Below are 9,782 nucleotides of genomic sequence, written 5' to 3'. Positions count from 1 at the left end.
GCCTAGCAACAGGTAAACAACTTAGCTAGCTAAGAAAACGGTATAATTTTATGAAAAATTGTTACTTTTTCAAAAGCCTTTCTTATTTGTTAGCTGCTTGTTTGGTCTCCTATTCAGTTTGCAGTTTTCTTTTGATTTTTTTCGATGTACTTTACTCTAAAAAAAACATTTAAATTTCAATATTTGTAGGAGCTCATCTTTTCAGCTGCTGCTGCTTAATTTGGAACTCCAAGACAACTTCTTCAGTCTTCCCTGCCTTTTCCCTGTACTTTCTTGTCTGAGAAAACCGAGAAACCACGACAACGCCATCTGAGCCCCCTGCCCACAACAAGCACCTAATGGTCCATGAGAATGCTGCCCATTGGAATCTGTTGGTCCGTTGACATGGCGACGGACAGAAGAGGGTGTCTTGTCTTGATGTAAGGTAATATGACTGTGTGGTGCTGTGAGTGAAAGGACTTGTGAAGAGCAGGAATGATGATGATTCCCTAGTTGATGAGAAGAATAAGTCACAGTTAATGACGTTCTGAACCTTGCTTTATGGAGACGCATCAGAATTCAAATATGTGTTTGAGAGAGAGAGGGGGAAAAGAAAGAGATCGAAAAAGAACAACAGAGCATCATTTTTCCTTTGATGATGGTTTGGTGTGTGCATGTGCTTCCAGTTGTGTTTGCACCATTTATGTGTCTCTCTGGCTTGTCAAATCTATAGAAAACCCATTTTCTGTGAAGAATAACCCTCAAAGTCACTTGACTTTGGCTCTCAGACCAGCGCTTTCTCCGTTCTGCTAGAATTAAAAGAGAAAAAGAGAATTTAGTGTGAACTTTTCGAGCTGTGCCCTCTGGCTTTTTCAATCCCTACAGCTCCTCCCGGCTTGCATGGCTTTACGTTCCATAAGCGGCTGAGTGGGAATCGCAGGGGAAGTTTCCCCCCCACACTGAGACAGAGCCGATGGGGATGAGTAGAGTAGAGGACACACATAGCATCCTTGAAAACCAGACCAATTCAGCTTTTAGTCCGAGCTTTGTCTCTGTAAATACAGGACTGTTGAGAATCAGCCTCTTGACAGAGAGTGTGTACAAAATAAATACACAGTAGAACACAAAGAAGACATTGGATACTGCTCAGTTGACTTTATTAAAAAAACAGAAACATAGTGTTTAGAAAAGTTTATTCAAGTGGCACTCCACAATATAACACACATTTACAAGATATCTTCGAGATTAAAAACCAACATTGGAGACTACCCGGGAAAAGTCTCGAGACACTATAAACTGGGAGCCTGGGAACCCAAACAGTGCCCTGACTCTTATCATTGACTGTTCAGTGGGCACAATGCAGGGTCTCTGTGTGTGTGTCTGTTATTGTTAGGATTCAACGGTTCGTATTCAGAATGCCTGATGGAAAGATGTGTTTTGTGTGACTGTTTCAGAGTGCCAGTTTGTATGTGACCACCACCCCGTTTCCTTTGTTTGCTCAGCTTCCTTTGTTTGCTCTCTCTCTCTCTCTCTCTCTCTCTCTCTCTCTCTCTCTCTCTCTCTCTCTCTCTCTCTCTCTCTCACTCACTCCTCACTCACTCCACTCACTCACTCACTCACTCACTCACTCACTCACATCACTCACTCACTCACTCACTCACTCACTCACTCACTAACTCACTCACTCACTCACTCACTCACTCACTCACTCACTCACTCACTCACTTCACACAAACTCAATGAGAGAAAGCTGGGCGGTTCCCCAGTCTGGTAGCAGTAGTCACATGGCCCTGGCCTAAAACCAACAAGAGAATCATAAAACCACTCTTGTCCAACAGGGGGTATAGCTCAGTGGTAGAGCAATTGACTGCAGATCAATAGGTCCCTGGTTCAAATCCGGGTGCCCCCTCATTTTCTCTCTCTCATTTCTGTAGAAGTCAAACGCCACAATCTAATTACTTCCCTCATGCGATTGGATGTTTTCCTCTGTCTCAAATCACTTATTAGATGAGAGGACGCTGCGATTTCAGTAAGTCAATGAACAGCATCTGTGAGACCTGAAATGTTTGACAGATGATTGCTCTCCCTCTCCATCTGGGTCCTCATGTGTCAGGGATCCCTCCCTCTTCATTTCCATCTGCAGGAGCGATGGCTTCTGCCTTCCAATACACCTTTCAAACCAATATGTTTCCCCGCCAACTTTAGCATCCTGTCATGTTTTTGCAGACTTTTCTTTATGTGTGAAAGGTATTGCCGGGGACAAAGCCTCTGCTTTTATTTCCCGCCAATCGACCTAGTCATGATTGCGGTGAAGTTCTGCATGCGGCTTAGTTTGAAATGTAACCGTAATGCTGAGGCGGCCATATGCGCTGTTTTCTTAACTACAGGATGGATCCATATAGAATTACTGTGGGAATAAATATCACTGAATGACGAAAATAGTGGAATAATGTAGGCTATTGCAATTGAAGGCATCAAACTGTTGCTTACAGAAACTCCCAAAATCATCCAATGGTTATAATACATTTGAAGCAATAGCCTACCCGCTGTGTTCAACTAGTTTCACACAGTTTTACGCTGCTTTGAGACAAGCCTGGGGACTCGTCTTGATAAATCAATCCATGTCAGATTTTTATTTTCACTGAATCTCGGTTTGGATATTGGTTAGGCTACAATTAGGATTGCTCATGATCATGCAGTGGCTATTTTTTAGCATGTAAATCTTGGTGGGGCAAAAACAAACAAAAAATGTTTATGCATGCCAGCAAAGCCATTACACTACACCACACAACATTAAACAATGCATTATTGCACTAATGGTGACAAACGGTGCCCACAAACTGTAGGGCCTACATAAACCTGTCCCAACAGCAGAGCTTTCTTTTCAGCAACATGGAGTGTATCCTTACCACAGCTACACCTGGCAGCGAAACAGTTCATTCAGTCTCATTTACTGCCTTTTTAAGAAACATAGCTGATATGGCTGACTTGCTTAAACAAATGTGGTTTCTACTGACAATTGAGATTTACAAACTATGGCATAAGGGAACGACGAGCGGATAATAGGCAATCTGTATTTTTGATTAAGTCCTAAATGAGCAAGCTAGGACGGACATCATCAATATAACTATTTGTTCAGCACTTTTGAAATGTACAGTGACAGAGTTCAGAACATGGGCCGTTCTTACAGTATTCTCCCTGTACAGCAAGTCAGAACCGTAGGGTAAATAAAGGGGGCATATAAGCAGAAAAAGAAAGCTCTTACAATATTTGATGATTACATTTCTATAAAACAGGCTATAGGCTACATGTGCACCACCAAGTCAGAACAGTAGCCTAAGTTATTATTTTATTTTACATTTACATTTTTTTATTATTTTCTATTTCACCTTTATTTAACAAGTTCTCATTTACAACTGCGACCTGGCCAAGATAAAGCAAAGCAGTGCGACACAAACAACAACACAGAGTTACACATGGAATAAACAAACGCACAGTCAATAACACAATAGAAAAAATCTATATACAGTGTGTGCAAATGAGGTAAGATTAGGGAGGTAAGGCAATAAATAGGCTGTAGTGGCAGATGAGTGATAGATGTGCAGAAGATGAATGTGCAAGTAGAGATACTGGGGTGCAAAGGAGCAAAAAAACAATATGGGGATGAGGTAGTTGGGGGAAAGGGACAAACTTATTAGGGCGAGGCACATGGGTTACTAACAGCTTACTACACAACATACACTTAGTATTTACAGGCCAGATACAAATTCAATTAGCACTAAGTTGTGAAGTAAAATGCCTTTGGGCCCAACAAGTGTCAGGAGTCTTTGGAGCTTCCTCTGAAGCCCCCTCCTGCTGTTCAAAAACCTTTCACTGGCATTTTCTACATTAAATCTGCCTCAAGAAATAAAAGCTTTTCCCAAGTGAGTGTGACACCTACTCCCATTGCCTGCTGCACTGCTGCTTGGATTCCTCCTTGCGATCTGTTCACCGTCTGCCCTGGCCTGTCTCCCCCTGTCTGCTACAAGGTACCTCCACCACACCCTCCCCTCTCTCCCGAGCTTTCGCTCGCCCCCAGCACACACACGCTGTTGGGGCGAGTGACTCTGAACCTACAATGGCTAGCCCCAAGTAGTTATATATTGAATTTTTTGCTTGTGCATTTTGCTATTTGCCTCATGAGTCCTGCATACTTTGTTGACTACAAACAATTCTTTACCCAACCGTGGGACAGACTATGTTTGTTTCCACACTCGGGACTTTTGGCCTCCCATCCTATTCTAACCACCTATCTCTGGCTTTGTATTCATGTTACCTGATGAAATTGCTGTACAAAATGATCTTGTTGCCATCTGATGCACATTCAGATGTCATAAATCAGCACTGCAGAGCTCTCCCTGTCCTCTGCCGTGCCTTGATTGTATTACTGTTGATGATATCTTGAAATGTGCATGTACACCCTGGCCCATCTACTGTTGCTAGCCCCAATTCTGACTTGTGCTCTGATATCTGCTTCACTGATTTCTGCTCTTGTAAAAGCCTGGGTTTTCTGCACGTTAACACTAGAAGCGTATTACCTAAAATGGATCAATTGAAAGTGTGGGTTCACAGCTTAAATCCAGATGTGTTGGTCATTACTGAGACGTGGTTAAGAAAGAGTGTTTTGAATACTGATGTTAAGCTTTCTGTTTATAAGCTTTTTCGGCAAGACAGATCTTACAAAGGTGGGAGAGTGGCAATCTTTACCAAGGATCACCTTCAGTACTCGGTTGTCTCCACCAAGTCTGTCCCCAAACAATTTGATTTGCTGGTTTTAAGCATTAAACTTTCAAATAGCTCATTGTTGACTGTTGCTGGGTGCTATTGTCCTCCATCAGTACCGGCCTGGACCCTAAGCTCTCTCCAGGCCCCTTACACTAAGTCTGAATTTGTCCTGCTAGGTGACCATAACTGGGACATGCTTAAACCACCTGACCAAGTCCTAAAGCAATGGCACTCCCTAAATCTTTCTCAGATTATCACCAATCCCACAAGGTATGACTACAAACACCCAGAAGAGGCTACTCTCCTCGATGTTATCCTCACAAATAATCCTGATAGGTACCAGTCTGGTGTTTTCTGTAATGACCTTAGTGATCACTGTTTTACAGCCTGTGTTTGTAATGGCTGCTCAGTGAAACAACATGTCCTGATTTGTCATAGACACTTGCTAAAAAACTGTCCTCTGTAAAATGGTATAGAATCAGCTTGATCCCCTCTGTCGAAGACGCTTGGACCTTCTTTTTTGATAGTTTCAGTGGTATTGTTAACAAACACGCCCACATAAAGAAAATGAGAATTAAAAACAGGTTCAGCTCCTGGTTCGACCGTGATCTTGCAGAGTTACTCCACCTTAAGAATTGCATTTGGCGAAAGGCTCGACACGCGTATACTCAGACTGACTGGCTATCGTTCAGGCAAATTAGAAGTAAGTGCGCGCAGGCTATCCGGAAGGCCAGTTAGTTACTTTAAGGAGCAGTTCTGGAAAACGGTTAAAGACCTGGAGAAAAAACCCTCCTCCTCACAGCCCATGTCCCTTAATGTTGACCATGTGGTTGTTCATGGCTGAGCTCTTTAATCACCACTTCATTAAGTCAGGATTCCTATTTGACTCAGCCATGCCTCCTTGCCCGTCCAACATTTCCTCATCTCCCATCCCTTCTAATGTGACTATCCCCGATGCTTCTCCCTCTTTTTCCTCTGCCCCGCAGTTTATCCCTGCAGGCAGTCACTGAGTCCGAGGTGCTAAAGGAGCTCCTTAAACTTGACACAATTCTATTTTGCCCTGTTTATCAAAAGTGTTGGAAAAACTTGCCAATAATCAACTGACTGGCTTTCCTGATGTCTATAGTATTCTCTCTGGTATGCAATCTGGTTTCCGCTCAGGTTATGGATGTGTCACTGCAACCTTAAAGGTCCTCTGATGTCACCATTGCCCTTGATTCTAAGCAATGTTATGCTGCTATTTTTATTGACTTGGCCAAAGCTGTGGATACTGTAGACCATTCCCTTCTTGTGGGCCGGCTAAGGAGTATTGGTGTCTCTGAGGGGTCTTTGGCCTGGTTTGCTAACTACCTCTCAAAGAGTGCAGTATAAAGTCACAAAATCTGCTGTCTTAGCCACTGCCCATCACCAAGGGAGTATCCCAAGGCTCAATCCTAGGCCCCACGCTCTTCTCAATTTACATCAACAACATAGCTCAGGCAGTAGGAAGCTCTCATCCATTTATATGCCGATAAGACTCAATCATGGACACTCTTATTGACAGTTGTGGCTGCTTTGCATGATGTATTGTTCTCTCTACCTTCTTGACCTTTGTGCTGTTGTCTGTGCCCAATAATGTTTGTACCATGTTTTGTGCTGCTACCATGTTGTGTTGCTACCATGTTGTTGTTATGTTGTGTTGCTACCATGCTGTGTTGTCATGTGTTGCTGCCTTGCTATGTTGTTGTCTTAGGTCTCTCTTTATGTAGTGTTGTGTTGTCTCTCTTGCTGTGATGTGTGTTTTGTCCTATATTTATATTGTATTTATTTATTTAATTTTATCCCAGTCCCCCGTCCCCGCAGGAGGCCGTTTGCCTTTTGGTAGGCCGTCATTGTAAATAAGAATTTGTTCTTAAAACTGACTTGGTTAAATAAAAATAAAAACATTAAAAAAATAGTATTACTTTCTTAGCTACGGTATAGATTTCTCCCTTGCATATTACATAATTTATGCAGCAACATACAATACATCTTTGGACTCGCCTTGTTGTGCTGTGCTCAGTTGAACAGGAAGGTGGGAAAATTTTGTCATCAAACTTTGTCATCAAAGTTTGTCTCACTCTGGATTTATGTAGCTTTTCAAGACAACTGGGAACTCAGAAAACAACAAGGTCGAATCATGACATCAGTGATCTTCAGGTCAGAGCTCTAGAAAGAGGCCAGAGTTCCCGACTTGGAATTCCAAGTTGGATGACCATTCAAAACGTTTTTTCCTAGTCAGAGCTCGTTTTTCAGTTCCCAGTAGTTGAACAAGTGGATTATTTAGCCCTTCACTCACAGTCGCTTAGTAGCTTATGCCTCCTCCCGACCAAAAGCCTGTGACATGTCTTAATCAATCAATGTGATTGTGTTTCACTGAATCTCATCTGTATGTTTGGTTAATTCTCTGGCTGAGCAAATAAGTGGAGGTGGTATAGTTCATCAATTTGTTTCCTTATCTATCATTTATCAGAAACATTTAGCATGCTATAATGTAGCCTAAATCAAGTAGGCCTGTTATTTTGCTTGATCGCATATAGGCAACTCCAAAAGCCCGCGGAGGGTGTAAAATATGAACACGAGACTCGCATGCTTTTAAAAATATAGATTGTTGTTATTTTCTATTGGTATCATGATGAAGATACTCTCAATGGAAGACCCTACGCCTGCTCCCTAAAAAATCAGAGTGAGGGTAGGAAAGACATGAAACATGGATCAAAAAAGCATGGGTTTGCCTTGGGCTCAGTTTCAAATATATCTTTTTTTATATATGGAAGCGGTTCCACATGTTGTCTGGACGCAAGTTGTGGGGAAAGTATCATTTGTATTTTATTCTGTTATATTTCATTATGTAGCCTACTGTAAAATATATGTGTGTTGACTGTGATCAGGGTAGCCTTGTCTGTTTAATGAACAAGATACCTGTTGATTTCATGTGCATGGCGCAGCTACGAAGCCAATAGGCTGCTCAGTTAACCACATCGGCCACGTACTGCCGCTCCTGAAGTTGCCGGCATGTGCACGGGAGATAATTATCTGGTAAAAATGGGACTGAATGAATTGGATAAAAAAAAACATTGGCCGATATTTTTACAGGCAACATACCGTAAAGTCTGTCTGTAAAAAGTACACGTCTCGTCTCTCAAACTCTTCTCCCTGTATTTCAATGCTCGCTGCAGAGAAATCACTCTCCTCTGGCTTCCATCCACGATATTGTCCTTATTGAGTATTCTCCCCTACATGTTTAATTTCAGTTAACACAATTACACCCCTTTTGAATTCTTTGTCACTCCTCCTCAGATGATCTTTCTCTCCAATCTCAGAGAAATTGTTCCCCGCTCAGATCTCGTGTCCAATCTTTGAGCAATTCCTCCTCTCGCTGAGCCTAAGTGTGGGTGTGAGAGATTGCGTCCCAAATCACACTCTATTCCCTTTATATACTGCCATTTGGGATACACAGAGAGACAGCAATGATAGTTAAGGGAGGACTTTTATCACTCGCCCAGGTTGGTAATTTGACATTTTCAATGGTGTTGTGATGCCATGCAGTAACAGGAGTCGAAGGAGAGAGCCAGCCTTCATCATCCAGATGGGAGAATTAAAGTGAATTAACACACCCAACATACAGAGAACCCCTGTGGATCAGAACACCCTCTGTGAGGTATTTCACAAAGCAGACCTGCATCAGCTCATCCAGTACTGATGGGGAGAGCGGCAGAGTTAACTTGAATTTAAGTCTCCGATTGACATCAATGAATGATGTACGTGAAAGTCATTGTACGCGCCTATCTTGACTCTGAATCGGCCCATAAGAGAGAGAAATGAATATGACCATATTTGGTATGTTACATGGGCAGGCATGTTATTTTCCCGATGGAGGTGGTGAGTGGGCGTTTGACAAGGCGCCCGGCTGGAAGCGATGTGTGTAACAGCCATGCTCTGCTCCACACTGCAGCGCTGATGAAATCCACTCTGGGGTGTATTGATCTGGCCTGCAGTTTGATTGATGCTGTCTTTAAAAATTCATTAGGTTGAGGCATGGGGGAGCTGCAGGGCAGTGGGTGCTCCTGTAGGGCACGTTTGTCGATTTGTTTACAGAGCCACCAGCATTCAATCAGCAGCAGGAAAAGAGCCCTGGCTGGGCACTACTATGCCAAATGATGTGATTTGAAATCCCTGTAGTTTTGAAGTGCATATGTTGCTCTATGCCCTCATCTCTGTGAAGTGTTTGGTGTGACTATGTTTGCTATTGATTCCTGCATGTCCCTAGAGCTCTGCACTGCTTATACCTGCACCCATAAATCACATGACAACTACAGGATGACAACCCCGGGGATTCACTCCCACCAACCCCTACATCCACTTAAAGGCATGGGGATGGCTATACCACAGCGTGTGGTCAAAAGTAGTGCACTATGTAGGTTGCCATTTAAAATGCAGCCCCACATGTCAGAGTGAGGCCACAGAGGAGCGGGCAGCACACAAAGAGTTAATGATCGTCAGAATAGAGCAAGTCCCCCCTCATAGGGAACACAGCAGGGTTGATGAGGGGTGCCATTTACTATTAAGATGCACTGTTAATTACGACTGCAGGTTCCAATTAGCTGGGTAGTGCTTAAAGGATGGACAGGGGAGGGGCCTGGGGTTAATGTTCTACTCAGGGTTAGAGGGAGAGAATGGACTGTACGGCAGGGGAGGGAGAGGCCTCTCTGCCTCTCTCTCTTTGAAGCTGTTGTTTTCACAGCTGTCCTTTCTCTCTCTCCTCGGCTGCTAAGTTTTTATTTTTATTTTTTTATTTCACCTTTATTTAACCAGGTAGGCTAGTTGAGAACAAGTTCTCATTTGCAACTGCGACCTGGCCAAGATAAAGCATAGCAGTGTGAACAGACAACACAGAGTTACACATGGAGTAAACAATAAACAAGTCAATAACATGGTAGAAAAAAAAGAGAATCTATATACAATGTGTGCAAAAGGCATGAGATAGGCAATAAATCGAATAATTACAATTTAGCAGATTA

The 9,782-nt window shown here is 42.8% G+C and overlaps 1 non-coding gene across 1 annotated transcript; it reads left to right on the top strand.

The window, feature by feature from the left end:
* The first annotated feature begins 1,816 nt into the window (after nt 1-1,816).
* On the top strand, nt 1,817-1,888 carry trnac-gca (transfer RNA cysteine (anticodon GCA)). Its single transcript has one exon. It is a non-coding gene; the product is annotated as a tRNA-Cys (tRNA).
* The last annotated feature ends 7,894 nt before the right edge of the window (nt 1,889-9,782 follow it).

Source organism: Salvelinus sp. IW2-2015, unplaced genomic scaffold (genome assembly GCF_002910315.2).
Source record: "Salvelinus sp. IW2-2015 unplaced genomic scaffold, ASM291031v2 Un_scaffold4171, whole genome shotgun sequence".
NCBI lineage: Eukaryota > Metazoa > Chordata > Actinopteri > Salmoniformes > Salmonidae > Salvelinus > Salvelinus sp. IW2-2015.
Note: the sequence above shows the minus strand (reverse complement) of the source record. Positions and strands in the feature narration are given on the sequence as shown.